This window comes from Cupressus sempervirens, chromosome 3 (genome assembly GCF_028749045.1).
Source record: "Cupressus sempervirens isolate cs-2001-9-10 chromosome 3, ASM2874904v1, whole genome shotgun sequence".
Lineage (NCBI taxonomy): Eukaryota > Viridiplantae > Streptophyta > Pinopsida > Cupressales > Cupressaceae > Cupressus > Cupressus sempervirens.
In genome coordinates, this window is record NC_143120.1 from 799,880,057 (window position 1) to 799,899,454 (window position 19,398).

Consider the following 19,398-nt stretch of genomic DNA (forward strand, 5'->3'; position numbering starts at 1 on the left):
TAAAATTTTTATTTTGAAAATTGTTTTCAAAAAGAGATGTGCAGGTTTTTAATTTTAAAAGTTTATTTTCTAAAGTATAAACTTTAGAAATTTTAAATTTTTAAAGAAATTCAAATGTGTAGACTTGTGTTTCTTTGATAGTAGAGGGGCATTTTTCAAATTGACATTCTGGGTGTTTCTTGAAGGTTAGATATGCCTTATCGTATACCGCCAAAATCATGGAAGTCTAAATTTTTTGATTCTGAGGTTAGTTTTTGCATAGGTAGTAGTGTATTTGAGCTACAAGAGGATTTGTCTCAAGTACCTAAATTGCAACAATATTCAGGTATGGAAGTTCAGAACTGATTTCTAACGACGTAATGACTTGAATATCAGTAAAAGGCAATGGAAATACAGTTAGTGTCAAATTTGTTCAGATTTACCCTTTAAAAACTTATTTTCACTGGCATTTTCATGAACAAATCAGATATTTTGGTGAATCACATAGTTTTCATCATTTAGAAAGGGATATTTTGCAAGTCATTTGTAGAAATTGATGAAACAAAAAATCAGATCAAATGGTAGAGAGATGAAAGAGGTTTTCAGTTGCACAAGATGAAATTCCAAATGGACACTTGTCGTCTTCAGTTTGAATTCGAGAATTCATCTCCTTGCTATATTATTCTTTCTTTCTTCCATTTGAGGGGTTCCAGTTTTTGGTTCCAGTTTTGGGTTCCAATTTTAAGTTCCAGTTTTGGGTTCCAGTTTTTGGGTTCTAGTTTTTGTGACTGAGAAACCAGGAGGTTCCAGTCTTTTGGAGAAAAATTGCACATTACTATGATACCAAGGTTTTGGATCTAGTTCTGGTTCCATTCCCATGAATGTGACACCATTTTCTTTCAGCAAATTCTTCCCATGTGAATAGAAATTAAGAAGTATAGTATAGATAGTTCTGATATGTTTGGTATTTTCATGTTTTCATTTCATGTATCTGAATGTATATTTTCAAAGAAAATGAATACATATGAGAAGCATTTCATTAGTTTCATTATGGTTCTCATCTCCTGTCTCAGTAATCTGTAGTCTTATGTGGTCCTGGAACAAAGAGCTGAGATCAATTTGCTTCCCCTTAAAGTTGTATGTTTAATATATTTTGCTGTTGGAACAAAGTGCCAAGTAAATGCTTAATGTGTTTGACAGGGTTACTGGTTATGTTGAGAAGGATATTTTGTGAGAATGAGATCTGAATGAACATTGATGTCTGAATCACAAGGTTATTAGATAGATCTAATGTCTAGGTATACAAAATATGTCCTGATGTCATAGATTTATGTTTTGAATTCAAGGATTTTCCCAATGGATCAGGCACTGATCAGTTATAAGATCATTTGTTATATTGCTGCATGTTTGAGGATTTGTTGAAAATCAACATCAATAATCAAATGCTTTTCCCTTTCATGTTGAAGAGCTATAATAGAATTCCCTCACTCAGCTTATGAGGTTCCTAGATCTACATTTAGCTATTGTAGATTGATGTTATTTCATGAGTTATCAGGAGAAATAAGGGTTTTATCTGCTTCATAATAGATTCAGTGTATGCTTTGATAACTGGTACCATATAAAAAATCTATAAGTCTACCAACCTAGGTTTTGCAGAGCCTGAAGAAGAAGAAGGGTCATGCCTTATAGTTGGCCTGGTGTCTGAATGGGCATGTTGAAAATGAGTGTTAGCTACCCCTAGATGTGTTTTGTTCTCATGAGGGTAATTGGAAAGCGGTAACATTTTCAGACACCAACAAGATGGCGATTCTACTGGGGAGATAAGATGGCAATCCATTTTGTTGAAAGGACAAGAGTCTCTGGTGTTCATTGAAAATTTCAGTCCTACTCTCAGTTGGGTTTTTCCCATCTGAGTCACCAACAAAATGGCGACTCTGCTGGGGAGTTGCATACAAAAAGAACCAAAATCTCTGCCATGAAACAGATTGGATATAGCAAATCTAGAGCAAGATGTGTTCCTTTTCCTTGCTGAAGTTTCATGTTCCCTAGTTAAGATTTATTCATTATCAACAGTGTGTTGAAACTAGATGAAAATTGTGTTCTATGACTATCATAGGTCTATCTTCAATCAGTTCAGTTTGAAAATACTATTGAGAAAATTTTAGAGTCAAGAATCGGTTTATGAAGTGTAAATTATTTTCATGATGTCAGTGATCTGCAAGTTTCCTACATTGAAGGTCTGATTTAAATTTTTCAAGTGACAAATTATGTTTTATTTTCTCAGATGAGTGAGTGGCAACTCTCAAATCTCTATACCAATTTGTTCCTAGTTGATTTCATTGCAAAATTTTGAAGGATTTTCAGTTGCACGGGCAGATATAAAGTTTTTGGTAGTTTTTTGAAAGGGAGTTTTAAATTCTTGATAAGTTTTATAGTGCTATTTACAATCTGCTGTTATAAGGAATTGAAATGTAAAAAATGAATCATAGTAGTGATTATTATTTTCCTCTTGCAAAGAGGTGGCGACTCTACAAAGTTTGATTAGTGGTGTAAAGAAATTCAGTCTTGCACTTATGCCAAATCAATAGATCGAAGTTTAGCATCAGCATAGGAGGTATTTTGATTTTCATGCTTCTTTTCATGGAAGTCAAGTGTTTAAAAAAGTTGCCTCTATTCAGTGATTTTCAGCACTAGAAAAAAGAGGTAGAAATTTTGTTTTATAATGGAGTCAGATCTTAGATCTGAGATTAGTTTGCCAAATTTTGAGAGTTTGGAAATTGTGAATAATAACATTGCTATGTTGAATAGACCGGTTTACAAAAGGATTGTCAATCTTATAAGAATTGAGGTAGGAAATACTCAAGGTTTAAGTGTCGAACAATGTTTTTTAAGGCTTAAGTTAGTAATCAGTAAGATGCCTTTTCATTGTAGACCTGATGAATCTTCCCTGCCAAATGTTTTCCTTGATGTTCTAGTGCCTGATTCAGTCAATTGGCTAGCACCTATAAGGTTACAAATAATTTTGCAATTGAAAAATTCATTGAGGAGATGGAAAGTGGTGATTATAGATCTCATGAAATATCTCCTAATGATAATGAGTGTGCTGAAAGCCAAGGTAGTAATGAATACAATGAGTCCATAGAGCAAGATAATTTGTCTTTTGAATGTGAAGAGGTGGATTCAAATGTTAATGAATTAGGTAATAGCAATCAACATGAAAAAGATGGATATAAAAGAGAAGATAAATTCTGTTACAGTAAATATGAAGTGGAAGAAAGTTGTAACAATAGTAGATCTAGTGATTGCCATGATAAGAAAGAATGTTGTAATAATGTTTATTTTCCATATTGTTACACTAAGGATCTTGCTATTGTAAGTTCTTCATGTTATCTAGATGATAACCACAACCAGGAGAAGATTTGTGAGGCAATCTTCTTGAGCTTCGATGAAATCTCAGAATTGTTGGCTCGCGAGTTTGAAAAGCACGTAAGTATTTCTAAGGATCTTCATATTTTCTCTCATAATACTTTTTCTTTCAGTCAAATCAATTCCCCAAAGTTTGATGTGGAAAAAGAGGTAGAATCTGAACAATCCTTATCAGATTTTGGAGGTGTAGGTGATAGTTCCTCAAATGTCTTTGCACATGACGATTTGCTGGATGTAGAGAATGTTAATGAAGGGAAGTTTAATGCTGTTTCAGATTCTTTTTATGTTGATCTTGTTGAACATTGTTTTGATGTTTCATATGGTGAAGTGGAAAACAGTGAGTGTTGTCAATCCGATTATAGATTTTCTTCATGTGCTGATAAGTCTTGTGAAGATAAGTTCAAGGTGTATTCTAATTTTTAGTTAGATGAAGAAAATGATAGTGATCAACATAGTTTAGATCAGCACTTTCAGAATGAGTTTTCAATTTTGGTAACTAATTAGTTGTTTGAAGAATGTGAAGAGGTTATAGTGAAAGATGAATCTGATTTAGTAAATGATAAGACTGCAAGTAGGCAACAATCAAATTCCAAATACTCTTCACAGCCAGAGGCACAAGGTAAGTTACCATCTGATTCATGTAACTCATTCAATGAAGTAGAATATCAAGCTTTTGTGTTTTCGGTTGAAGGAATCCATGACTCAATCAGTAGTGATCAGTTTCATTTTCAGTTTGATGTCATTTATTATGATCACACTGATTCATATTTTCATAGTGAGCAAGGTGTAGAAAGTTTGTCTAATTTTTATATGAACTATGAAGATGATGATAGCAGTTTTGTTTTGCCTAACGAAGTAATTGAAAGTGTTGATATTATGGGTGAAACAAATAAGGATGAGAGTTTTAGTTTTCCTTAGGAGAACGTAAATGTAAATAAGGTGTTTGATAGAGGTAAAAAGTTCTGAAACTTTTTGGTGGCCTGGGGCCATACTTGTACATAGGTAAGAGTAGTTTCTCTGTTTTCAATAAAGCTGTTCGAGAGAAGTTTGTGTAGTCAAGTGTGTGGTCTGCTTCTCCTAGAGATATGAATCCTTGCCATGCCTTCAAGGGACATGCATCCCCAGACAAAGCCACTATTGGTGCTAAAAATTGCATGGTCAATTTTGAGCACCATTGAAAAATCAAGCCCTATAAATGCTTTTAACTGCCTATGTACCCAACTGTTAGTTTGAGGCCTCTAAGGTGTTTAATGTTTCTAACACCCTGCATCTAGCCTATCTAAGTGTTCTATGATGATAATTTGTTGTTCCGAGTCATTTGGCGAAGTCTTGTTTAGAGAAAATGTCAAATCTGCATTTTATCCGAAGTGTCAGACAACAATAGGAGGCTATGTTTGTCTTTGAATATCTCACAATCAGAAATGTGTCATGACTTGCCACTTTGAGATTATCTAGTGTCCATACCCAAGAACCTATGTTATAGATTTCAAGTCATTTCAAGTTCGTTTGATTAGGTTTTGAGCCCCTCAAAGTTGGTAGTTTACTGTTTTGTACATTTGTGTAGTTCACAATTCTGGGAAGCCCTGCTCGACCAATGATATCTTTGACCCAGTTGATCCAAATGAGGAAATTATTTTTGCATTGTGTTCTAGGGGTCATACACTTCATATGTTCCAATTTTGAGATCATGACGAATCCATTTGATCATTTTGCTAGCATGATCAAAAACCTAATTTACATTGTTTTGTTATGACTAAGTTATCCAGGTTGATTCGTACCCCTGTTCGGCACATTATAACTTTGACCCTGTCATTGATTAGCCTAAATGGATTGTACCATCATGTTGTGTCCTAAAAATCCTTGAAGTACGCCAGTTATTAAGTCATGATGAATCCATCTGCATACTTTCTTATGTCCATACATCTACCAAAAATTACATTTTGACACATTTCAGTTAAAATTTTCAAGTGCCTATTTTTGGAAATTTGCCAAATGTGTCTTGTAATTCATCATGAGCCCAAACCATAGAATTATATTCTCTTCATGGCAAAGAACTTATACCCTGGGTTTCAGAACCCCAAGTGATCAATAACCCAGTTTATGTTTTTTAACACTATTTGCCTGTAGGATATTTGAAGTATGGATGTTCGGAAATTAAAATATTTTGATTGGGAATTCATCATGGACTGAGAATTTTCAGTATGGTAGAGTGTATAAGATTGAACACTCATGTCAATTTTCGTGGCTTGGTCACTTGATTGAATCAGTTTTTAAGGTCAGCTGGCAGGCCTCCAAACACAAATTCATAGTTTGCAGGCAAGAAATGAAATAAGTTTTAAATGATGAATCGATGATTTAATTTGAATCATGTCAATCTAAGATGTCGAGTGGGGTCAAGGGACAAATATGAGGATGTTAATTATTTGTAAAGCAAAATTTTTTAGCTGGACCTGCTTTGGGATCTGACTAATTTCTTCAGGCATGGATGATCAATATTAAATAAATATTATCATAATTCAAATTATGATAATGCATGATTAAAGTTCTCAAATGCATGGAAGGAGTTTCTACTTGATGAAAACACCCTATGGCATTAAAGGACAAGTAAGGCTGCCATTTTAAAGAGGAAATGTAGTTTCATTTTTAATTTTTAAAAATGAATGACTGACTCTTTCTAGAGGTCAAAGGAAAAAAAATTTACATAAATTAAAAAAGAAACAACCCCATCTTGAAGCCGTGAGCAGCAGGGGAGGAGCCAAATCAGCACTCACAAATTATTAATGTTGAATTTTTTTTTGGGATTTGCTTTGATTTGATTTGATTTTATAATCGAACTATGGAGTGAATATAGTTTACCAAAGCATTTCATTCATTTTAAAAGGAGACAAATGACAAATTTCTCCAAAATATAATGGCTGCATTATTATTATTATTATGAGGAGGCAGGTATATATAAAAAAGAGTATTTGCAGGTATAGAGGGAGGTGTTAATGAATCCTGAAGAGGGCCTCATGTTTTGCACAAAAGAGGAGCATATAGTGGTAGGGGATCCATAGTACAGGGTCTCCACGACATCAAAGGGAGATCCACACAATGGGTAAAGAGCAAGAGAAGCCCACACAAGCAGGAACCACTATAGTGGAAGCCACGATGGGTAGCATTGTGATCCACATTTTTGCAGAGTAAAACATTTCAGCAGGGCACTCTGATGCAAAGGGCAAGCACAACACATTCATATTGCATGAATAAAGATCAAATCACAATCAAGATGCACCCACGTTTTGACATAAGGGAGACATTTTCAAGCATTGCCAAAAGCAACAAAAAAAAAAAACACTCCATGCACAGGCAAAGCTGCCTCACGCTAAAGAGACCAGAGGTAGCATTGAAAAGATATGAGAATGAGAATTTTCCATGGGAGAGGAAGCTGCCAGAGGAAGGCAAATGAAGAATCCGCAGGGCATGTTTAAAAAATAAAACAAGAATTGTGTCATCTGTTATGCCCAGAAATTTGCACACCACTCCAAATTCCTCATTCTATAAATTGACAATAAAATGTGCAGAGAACACGCAGTATACCCAGATAAAGCATGAGTAGCTGGTAGGAGCACTTGGAGGCAGTTAATGACCAAAAAATCCACACGTTTAAGTAAAGAATCCATGTCAACTACAGGCAGAGCACAACATAGAATGGATTTCGCAAGTTTTTGGGGTAAGTGTTCAAGGAGTAGCAGTGATGAAAGAAAGGTGCCCACATTGAATGGAACATCACACCGAAGATTATGAGAGAAAGCGAAAATGTTTCAGCATAGGGAAGGCATTTTTTTAAAGCATTGTTAAAAACTGATATCCCACATTTGCGAGGTTTTGAAATTTTAAACACTCTAAATACAAATCTTTACATATCAGTTAATGTCTAAAGGATTTGGGCTTTTGGGAAGCTGCGCACGCTTGGTGGGGATTGTTGACAGTGAAGGCCAGATAGATGATGATGCTAGCACCACCAAAATTTTAACCAACCATAGAGTGATGATGATGTGGTGCCAAAAGACAGAGATGACGACACGTGGTAGGATTGACTATGCCCACTTCCCTGCAAAAATAAGTTGTGCCCAGGATAAATATTGTAGGAAAGTGAGCTGTTGCCATGTGGCAACTGGGTCCCAGCTGGCGATGAGGTGGTGCAAAACAGTAGTCTAAGATCGTTGTGCAAGATGCTGCCACGTGGTCGATCCTGTGGTGTCCACATTCTCGCAAAAAGAAGATGCAAGGAAGATAAATAATGCAAGAAAGTGGGCAAGCAACATGTGGCATGGGTCCCAGTGGTGCTGACATGGCATCTAATGCAGAGGTGGACCAATTAAAAAAGTGCCGTGTGACACTTGGTCAAAGGGGGTTGACCACGAAATTGAAGGGGATGGAAAATTCAATTGACTTAAAATTTTTATTTTGAAAATTATTTTCAAAAAGAGGCGTGTAGGTTTTTAATTTTAAAAGTTTATTTTCTAAAGTCTAAACTTTAGAAATTTTAAATTTTTAAAGAAATTCAAATGTGTAGACCTGTGTTTCTTTGATAGTAGAGGGGCATTTTTCAAATCGAGATTCTGGATGTTTCCTGAAGGTCAAATATGCCTTATCATATACCACCAAAATTGTGGAAGTCTAAATTTTTTGATTTGGAGGTTAGTTTTTGCATAGATAGCAGTCTGTTTGAGCTACAGGAGGATTTGTCTCAGGTACCTAAATTGCAACAATATTCAGGTATGGAAGTTTAGAACTGATTTCTAATGAGGTAATGACTTGAATATTAGTAAAAGGCAATGGAAATGCAGTTAGGGTCAAATTTGTTCAGATTTACCTAGTAAAAACTTATTTTCACCGACATTTTCATGAAGAAATCAGATATTTTGGTGACTCACATAGTTTTCATCATTTAGAAAGGGATATTTTGCAAGCCATTTGTAGATAATGATGAAACAAAAAATCAGATCAAATGGTAGAGAGATGAAAGAGGTTTTCAGTTGCACATGATGGAATTCCAAATGGACACTTGTCGTCTTCAGTTTCAATCTAGGAATTCATCTCCTTGCTATATTATTCTTTCTTTCTTCCATTTGAGGGGTTCTAGTTTTTGGTTCTAGTTTTGGGTTCCAGTTTTGGGTTCTAGTTTTTGTGACTGAGAAACTAGAAGGTTCTAGTCTTTTGGAGAAAAATTTGCACATTACTATGATACCAAGGTTTTGGATCTAGTTTTGGTTGCATTCCCATGAATGTGACACCATTTTGATTCAGCAAATTCTTCTCATATGAACAGAAATTAAGATGTATAGTACAGATAGTTCTAATATGTTTGGTATTTTCATGTTTTCATTTCATGTATCCGAATGTATATTTTCAAAGAAAATGAATACATATGAGCAGCATTTCATTAGTTTCATTATGGTTCTCGTCTCATGTCTCAGTAATTTGTAGTCTTATGTGGTCTTGGAACAAAGAGATGAGATCAATTTGCTTCCCCTTAAGGTTGTATGTCTAATATATTTTGCTATTGGAACAAAGTGCCAAGTAAATGCTTAATGTGTTTGACAAGGTTACTGGTTATGTTGAGAAGGATATTTTGTGAGAATGAGATCTGAATGAACGTTGATGTCTGAATCACAAGGTGATTAGATAGATCTAATGTTTGGGTATACAGAATATGTCCTGATGTCACAGATGTATGTTTTGAATTCATGGATTTTCCCAATGGATCAGGCACTGATCAATTATAAGATCATTTGTTATCTTGTTGCATGTTTGAGGATTTGTTGAAAATCAACATCAATAATCAAACACTTTTCCCTTTCATGTTGAAGAGCTATAATAGAATGCCCGCACTCAGCTTATGAGGTTCCTAGATATGCATTTAGCTATTGTAGATTGATGTTATTTCATGAGTTATCAAGAAAAATAAGGGTTTTATCTGCTTCATAATAGATTCAGTGTATGCTTTGATAACTGGTACCATATAAAAAATTTATAGGTCTACCAGCCTAGGTTTTGCAGAGCCTGAAGAAGAAGAAGGGTCATGCCTTATAGTTGGCCTAGTGTCTGAATGGGCATGTTGAAAATGGGAGTTAGCTACCCCTAGATGTGTTTTGTTCTCATCAGGGTAATTGAAAATCGGTAACGTTTTCAAGCACCAACTCCCTCCTTGCTCTATGGATTTCTTCTTCTCCTATTCCATAGCCACTTTTGTTGTTTCCCTAGTTTCTACCCTTGTAGTTGGCTTGGCTAGGCTTGGCTTAGCTACTTTCTTGTTCCCTTTGGGTTGTGCAATAGGTTGTTTCTGTACTTTTCTCTTCTTAGGTTCAACCTTGGGTGCTTCTTGCTTAACACCTTCTTATTCCTCTATGTCCTCACCCATTCCTTGGGTCAATGCTAATGGTTCTTGACCTTGTTTATCTTCCTCATCTTTAGCTTCTTCATCTTCCTCTTCTTTAGTAGTGCCCTCACCAAATTTTTCCTTTAACTTTTTAACTAGTTTTTCCTTTTTCTTTAGTATGGAGGAAGTCTTCAACTCCATATCCACCTTTGATCTCACCACATCAAAAGTCCAAAAATGTGGTGTACTCTTGTCCACTTCCTCACTAATAGTGCAGTTATAGCTACAAATGCCTCATCTATATTTGTTTCATATCCAAAAGGTCTTAGCCATCTAACTCTTGCTATGGTTGCTTGTATGCTAGTATAATCAATATCTACAAGAAAGCATACATCATTTACATGTTGTTCTACTAATGAAATTGATAGCCTTAGCCTTTGTTTCATGGATTTCTTGAAATCTTCAAAACAACTCATCATAAGAGTTTCAAAATTCGCTCCCATTTGTTCAATATATTCATTTACTTGAGCTATTATTGACCTATTGGTTTTCCAGCTTACTTTTCTAAAGGATGGAAATTCATTTTAGACATAGAAAAATATATAAATCAAAATTTCACCAAACTTTCTTTGTGCTCCCTTGGTTCTCCTTATTGCTACTAAGTTCTCATTGATTTTTTGCAATTGCAATTCTGCAAGATCATAAGTATGATCCTTTTTCACTAGTTTGTAACCAACATCCACTGCAATGCATGGTACATTGTTAAGTCTACTAGATTGATAAAATTTGTGAGAAATAACCCTAACAAAAAATTCAACAAGAGGGTCTTGGATAGTATCTATAGTCATTCCTCTATTGTTCCATTTGGCACCTTTGTTCTTCTCAATAGCTTCCTTTGAGTCACTTATGAGGGTCTTTGGCTGATTTAGGGTTGGATACCTTGTTACCCTATGAATGATCCTCTTTGATATCTTGATTGGACCATCTTCTATCCATAAACATCCATCATGAATCATGCTAAGTACAATTCTAATCCATTATATTTTGAAGATAGTTGGAATTCTATGGCACACATCAAATCCTTCCTCTCAATGATTTGGTATTCTTCTTTCAAGACTCCATTTTCACACAACTTGTCATAGGCTTCCCTCATCTCCATATCCCCAATAGCACCAATCTTATAGTTATGACATGTTGGACCATAACTACCTTAGGAGGAATAACAGATAGAGCTTCGGCTAGATCATTTTTGTATGCCACTTCAGGGATTGGTCAGAATTCAAGTTGTTTTACTTCATTTGACACAAGTTGGACCTCAAATGACTCTTTCTCCTAGGATTTCCTAGAATTGGAGGCCATTTTCTTCTATTTAAGGTTTAAGCATGAAGAAAATGTAAAACTACATAGCTCGACACTAGTGTAAATACATTGAATCAATGAAATTGTGTTGAATCACAGTTGAAATCAGCTCCAATGTTCGATTCTCTACTTTGAAACAATTCTGCACATCTTTTCTCTATGTTCATAATGAAGAAAAATAGTTCAAAGTGCTATAATATACCCTTATTTTCATAGCATTTAATGCTTAGTGCATTTACAATTGTCCGCTTGGCTTCTTAATCATTTATGCATTACTCAACTTCCATTGTCTTTCCACCACTCGACATCCACTAAAGTATCCCTTACTCAACTTCAACTGAAATTTCTCTTTACTCGACTTCCACTACCAACTCAGCTATAACTAATCATTCAGCTTCTACTGACTTTGGCAATCAACTCAACATGTCTTATTCATTTCTCCTCTGATGCGTTCAACATCTACCTTCTCTTTTCCTTTTTTGATCTCTGAGTTGGGTGCCTTTGAACTTGTTGGGCAATTCTTGCTGATATGACCAGTCTTCAAACAACTAAAGTATGTAGTTTGGTTGAGCCATCTGTTATAGTTTCCACTAAAATGTGTTCTTATGCAATTTTTCAGGGATGTGTCCATATTACTGATAGTAATGGCAGCTATACTTTGTGTTGTAGTCCCAATTGTAGTGATGTCCATGATTATTTTCTCTTTCTAGCTGATTATGTGTCCACATGGGCTTTGATCTACACTCAAAAGCTTTATGTCCATACTTCTTACAATTGTAGCAACGACCTTCAAATCTTGGTGTTCTGATAGTCCTAGTCTCGCAGTCATGTGCTTGATGTCCTTGCTTGTTGCACTTATGACAGTGACCCACATTCTTAGGTTTGTCATGCTAATGGGAATTCTTGCTTTTGCACACATTAGAGGTATGTCCTTTTTTACCACAAAAATGACAAGTAGGTTTAGTGTTCTTACCTTTGTTACTTCTTTCTTCTGCAGTCTTGGATGACTCTCCTTTTTCGTTACTGGTGTATCCTAGTCTTGAAGTATCACTACTAGCTCTTGGTGATTTCAGTAGATGTTCAAAGTACTTGATGGCCTCATTAGGATTATTGAAGCTCTCTATAATTTCCTTTTCTCTTTTTAGGTCATTTTGTAGTTGTTCATTTTGCATCTTTAGTGTGGAGATCTCAATATCCTTGACATTCAGTTCATGATGTGAATTCATCATCTGACTTAGGGTGTCTAGCTACATGTTTGAAATTCTTGCAAGTTCAATTGACTTTAATTTTAGTCTATTGGCAAGGTTTCTCTTGTCTTCTTCTAGCATAGCCTTATCTTCAATGACTCTTTTCTTCTATTCAGTTACTTCTCAAAGAATCATGGCTTGAGATTCTTGTTCAATCTTGAGTGTTCTAATTTCTTCTTCTTGAGCTCTATTCTTCTCCATTAGGTTTTCTATTCCTGCATCAAACTCTTTGGAATCTCCATTTGAAAAAAAAATTGAGGTATCAATATCCTTGTATTGTATATCATTCTCAGCTATGACAATCTCTTTTCTTCTCTTTAAAGATTTTCTTAGTTCTTCTCTAGCTTCTTCCAAAGTATGTAAAGAAAATTTTATATCAATCACCTATTTTTCTATGACCTTCCCAAGTTTGTAGACTTCCATTTCCAGATCTTTTCTTCAAGCTATAAGGTTTCTTCTTGTGAGAACTTGACTCTGATACCAATTGTTGGAATTTACAAGTGGGAAGGTTTACTTCTGAGCGCAGGAGGGGGGGGGGGGGGGGGCAGGGGGGGTGAATCAAAAGTAACTAACTTTAACCTTTCAAAACTTTTAGCTGTGATCATTCACATACATTTAACATATCTACTTAACATAAAAAATAAAGACATGCATGAAAATAGATAACACAAGATTTTGGTCACCCAAAAACCCTCCAAAATGAGAAGGTAAAACTAGGGTGGGGATGACAACCATAAATTATCACTGGAACAATATGTAACTGTTTAAGGTTACAAAGTCTGACCACTTCCAATGGTCTACCCTATGAAAGGCATGTCCTGTTAAAAACTTTACACCCTATTAAAAATGACTTGGTTAAAGGATTTATAAACACTCGCTTGGAATGTTACCTTGTTAAAGGATTTAGCACCTTGTTTTAAAGGCTTACAACATGGCTATTAAACCAACCTATCATCATAGGATTTTCATCCCTAAAACAATGGCTAGAAAGTATTAGAAAGTCTTGACCTGATGACTTGCAATCTTTGATTGTTGATTCCAGATCCTTGTTCTACTCTATCTATTCTGATCCTTCCAAGATCTAATATGTCTCTCCTTAAAGTTTTGATACTCTATTCTAAACAACTAAATTCTGCAATGTTGCACTTTGTTCTCTAAGTCCTTATACCCCTTTGCACTTCGCTAGCATTCTCCCATAAACTCTCACTCATGCACAAATAATGGGATTTTTTCCTCCTTTTAAAGGCTTTGAAGACTTAGGATTAGGTATGAATCTATGATCAATATTCATTCTTTTTTCCTACTCAATTCTTTCACTTTTCCTATTGGTTGCATGCTTTCTCCATTTTTCTTATTGGCTATATGCTGATTACATAGGGAATATAAAATATTTGATCTTATCTTTAAGATCCTTCAATATTCATCTTGAGTCAACTCAAAAATGGTTTATATCTGAGTTTGTGAAGACACAAACTCATATGCTAATTTTGTGTTACTTAACACTTACTAGTTGTTGATGCTCGAAACATATAGGAATTATGTCTTGCTCAACATCAATACTCTGCTCGACATCTACAATGACTCAGCATCACTTATCACTCAACACTTGATACTTGCTCGGCACCTGAAGTTCACTCGACACCTGTTGAATTTCTAGCTCAGCATACACTATATCTCGACATTTGTATTATACTTGGCATCAACTTAGAAATTGGTTAAGTGTGTTGATACTCAAATTTCAAAACCAATTTGAGGCCAACATATACATGTTGGTGATGATGTGTATAACCTCATAAGCCTGTACGAACTATATGAAACAGAGATAATCATTTTTGAAGCAAAAAATGATAGCAGAATTAAAGGAAATAATTATTTTGTTTATAAGATAATTACTTGTCCAATTAGGGCCGACATCCTAAATGTTTACTCTAAGTTGGAAAAGTGGATTATGGTCTTAGTTGACCCAACAAGAATTTGTGTAAAAGCATGGTATTTATGCAAAGGACATCTTGCGATGAGAAGTCAGATTGCAAGTGCTATCTTGTAATTGTTATTGTATTAGAACTTTTGTGAAAGTGATATATGCAAAGTTTTATATGAGCTATTTTGTGATCCAAGATCAAGCTGAAGATTAGAGACCAGTCAAGGAAAAAGATACAATACTTATATTCCAAAAGTTTAATTACTTGTTTGGGCATTGAGCTCTTCTTGTAAGTGGAAGTGTATGTTTGGGCAATGGGCTTATCTTGCATTTACTGTACTACAACTCTTAATAGAGTTGGAATCTCCTAATAGCGATTCAAAGTCTCCTAACAGGGACTCCTTATACTAAATTTTCTCATTAACTCATAACAGGGTCCATCCTCTAGCAAGGAACTTAAATTTCACTATATTATCTAGTGGGTATCATTCCCATTGGAGTTTCCCCTAGTTAACAAAATATGTTATTTTTTATTACTTTGTTATGCATGGTTAAAAGTAAGAAATAATATCCAGTTGGTGACTAAATTTTGCAGATTACTAATTCACCCCACACCCCCCCCCCCCCCACACACACACAATAATCCCTATTTCTAAAAATTGGTATAAGAGCATAGTCACTTTGAAAAGGCTTAATAGCTTGAGTAAGATCCCTATGGATATGGAATAGTTGATAAAGAACCTTGAAGAAACTCTTTAACAAATTGATCTCATTACTGAAGAAAGAGATAAACTGAAGGAAATATATGAAGACTCCAAAGTATACATTGGTCAATTGAAAGAAAAGATTGAACATCTCAGATCAAAGCCTAAATCTACTAAATCTAGAACTAATGATGATGATTATTCAAAGCTGAAAATAGAGTACAAGATCTTGAAGCATGAGTTGAAAATTACGAATTTGAAGTTGACTTTGAGTAATGATCCTAGCAAAGTTGAATCTAATTTGAAAACTGAAAATGCAGATATGAGAGAAAGTCTGGCAAAGAAAACATTTGAGTTTGAAATATTGAAAGAAGATCATGAAGAACTTCATAAGTACAATACTATTGTGAAAGGTGAATTAACTTAGTGTAAGCAATAGCTTGAGAAGCTTTATTCTATTAGAGAAAATCTTGATGATTCAATGTCAATGCACATACCTACCTATGATAAGACTAGTCATGGTTATCTAATTAACTTGTTTGTGAAGAAATGTGAGATTAGATCTGATTTGAAAGAAAAAGATAAATCTGATGATAAGATTGAATCCAATCAATCTTTTGATAAATCTAAAGAAGTTGGAAAAGACAAAGAAGTTAAAAATTTAGATGAACCAAAGCAAGTAGAATCTCCTAAGGAAACTAGGTATGAATTTAGAGGTAAGTGCTTTTTATGTAGTGAAATAGGTCATATGAAAAGAGATTGTACTAATAAGTCATTTAATCATGTTAAGGACTTTTATTTTCATAATTGTCATGGTATGGGTCATAATACAATCAATTTCAGGAAACCTAAGTATGATAATGATAGAAGAAATAGTAGAATTTTTAGAAATACAAATCCTATAGATAGAAGAAGATCTAATGAAAGGACATTGAGAGAAGGAAGATCTTATGAAGATAGAAGACATATTGTGTGTTATAAGAGTAACAACTTAGGAAACATTGCTCAGAATTATCATGCACCTGATGATCAATAGAATCATAGAAGTAGAGCACCAGTATGTTAGTTATGCAACAACTTTAGACACATAATGAAGTACTATAGAATGGACATAAACTTCAGAGATAGAAGGAACAATAGAAGAAACTTTGGGAATAGAAGGAATGATGGAAAGAACACTAGAAATGACAGATGGAATCATGAAAGGAACTTCAAAACCAACAGAGACAATGAGGAACAAAGAAACATTGTTAGCAAAACTTGAGAAGAACTTAATAAGGCATTCATAAAAGGAGTAGTTATCTCAAAGGAAAAGCTAGAGGATGATAAGACAGGAAGATCAAAGTCATTTGTTGAGTTTAATTCAATTAAGTTGAATTAAGCTTGTTCACAACATTAGAATTGGAAAACTTCATTCAAAGATTGAAATAGAAGTAGCGAAGTTGGAAAAATGTGTAATGAGACAAGTTTAGATGATACCTAAGCTCACATGTAATTTGGAGCTTATCTAAACAAGTTATGAAGGAATTCAAAGTTACTGGTGTTACAAAAAAGGTTAATTCTATAGAAAAAGATGAAAACTGTGTTTTTTAGAGAATTTCATGAAGCAAAGTTTAGTAGAGTTTTGTTATGATGGAAAATAGCTATGAAAAACCTCAAGTGACATCTGAAGATTGGATAGATGATCTTGAGTAGTCATTTGATTATAGAGTGTAATTGATAATTTTTTCATGTTTGCAAAATATGAAATTAATGCAAGTTCAAGTTGATGGAATAATTGGAGTACATAATAGTTTTTCACTTCATTGAAAATTCATCCAAAGCAAAGAGCACTTAGAAGTGACTTATCAGAGTACTTTTGAAACAAACCCTATTTTTAGAAAGAGGTATTTTATCATTTTTCTATAAATTTGTTTGGTAAAAGTTCCTAATTAATAAAATCATGGATATGTTAGTAGTACACAATGTTGAGAATGATGATAGACCTAAGTTGAAGGTTGTTTCTATAAAAGCTACTGAAGGAAACCCTAACTTAATGTTGTCTATCACTTTGAACAACATAGTATATCTTGAAGATGTAGGAAGTTATCTAAATAGCAAGTTTGAGTCTATTGGTAGTGAATTCATGAACAAAGATATGGAATTAGTTTTCAATCATGGCATGACTATGAAGGCCATATTTGAACATTTAAGGGAACTAGACTTGTTCAAATATCATTTCTACCATGAATTGGACACAGATCATATTGAGTAGGATACATGATGGGAAACTATGGATGCAAGATAATGTAATTGATATTTTTGCCAATCTTACTCATGAGGTAACTAGTCTTAGTAGACAAGGCAATGTACCTATAGGTGAGAAAATGGTCAAGAAGAAATTTGAGAGTTATACTAAAGCAATATATAATGGAAAGGATATGGTGATCAACACCATCAAGCAAGATGATGTAAATTTTTTGAGTAGAATCATTTCCTATTCTGTATGTGCAAGCTCAAAGATTCATGAACTATCAGCCAAATTCATCTATGCAACTTATAAGATATGTGTAGAGAAGGAGCAAGTGAATCTTAGTGAAATTATGAGAAGGCAACTCTTACAAAAACTAGAAAAGATCAAGAGGACAAAGAATGATATGTTCATGTTCCAGTCTTTAATTAGTCAAATATTCTTTCATGTACTGAAAAGATTTCCTAATTTATCAATCACAGACATAATGAGTAGTGATAGATGTACAATGGAAAAGATTACATAAGTATGCAGAAGGCATCATGCAGATAAGATATTAAATAGTGGCAACCTAATAATGAGAACATTTCAGAATGAAATGAAACAAAAGATTTAGAATTGCACCTACAATTGTTGATAGATTTAAGAAAGGCATTTGCATTATGGTTGATACATATTTCACCTATATTCAAGCAGTGGAACATTGGGAAACATTTATTGATCCCTTGGGTTATGAATTAAATGATGATATAGTAGTTGATTATTGTTGAATTCAAATAAGGATAAAGAGAAATATAAATTTGGTACCTATGATGAGATTACCCAATTAGCTCATCAGACAACCTTGGACAAGGCATCACACAAAAAGATAGAATCTATAATGAAGAAAACACTATCAAAGGCTAGAATGATAGAGAGTGAGTCTAAGTTTGTAAGGAAAACAATGAAGTAAGGAATACTAACTATTCACCCTTTGTCAGTATTTGTTGCAGAGACATATTCAAAATAGAGCATTCCACATCTAGCAGTGTTAGATGTTTAGCCTAGTGAACTAAAAAGAAAATCTAAAAGATTGGTGGAAGCAGTGACCACTAAGACAAAGAGGGTAAAACAACAAGCCACCAGATAGGAAAAAGACATAAAACATTGTTGACAATTTTTGAGTCTAGTGATAAAGAGGAAGAAGAATAAGAGATCAAGCAAGCAAAGAAAGTGATATTGTCAAAGCTATTAGTAGGAAAATATCGGCAACCCTGGAAGCCAAAGATAGAGAAGATTAACACAACTATTGCTAATGAAGATAAATTTGTTCAGATGAACAAATTTTATGATTTGTATAATAGTTTTGAGAAAGATCATATTGATATCTCTACTATGAGATATATTCTAGCAAATAATCTAAAATTGAAGGATCTTGAGAGCTTAATTAACTAGAAAGTCTATGAAAGACTCATTCAAAAGGAGGCTCCTACAAGGGAAGAAGATCTAGAACTTCAAAAGTCTATGCTTAGAACTATTTGCAAGATTGATGATGAAGAAGAAATTAAAAGATTATTGAATAATCTTGCACTGTATTTGAGTAATAAAGTAAGACCATTTCTATTTATGGTTGGTGAAAAAGATAAACTAAGAAGTGAGACTATGACAACTATCAATCAAATGTTGATAGAGTAAAAGGAAGCATCTCCTCTAGCACCTAGAACCTCTGATGTGTCAGTGAGCGGTGATGCTATAAAAATTGATCAAACCAATGTTATTGTTAACATTGATGATACTAATCCATTTGAAGATTTCAAACTTAATCAACTAGATATCAAGGATATTGAAGACAAAATAAGATAGATTGTAGAGGAAAAGAGTCTACTTGAAGAAGAGAAGAAGAAAATAGACGAGGCCAAGAAAAAATTAATTGAGGATGAGAAGAGAAGAAAGGAATAGGAGGAAAAGAATAGAATGGTAGAAGAAGATAAGAAGAAGAGATTGGAAGAGAAGAGAGAAAAGAAAAGAGAAGAAAGATAAAAGAAAGAGGAAGAAGAGAGAAGAATGAAGCAGCTATGAAAAAAAGGGAGGATGATACTAAACCATCTAGTTCATCTACTCCTCTCTCTCTTACTATCTTAGCAATTGAAGAATAGGATAGTAAAGACCCTACAGAAGACCTTGATGGA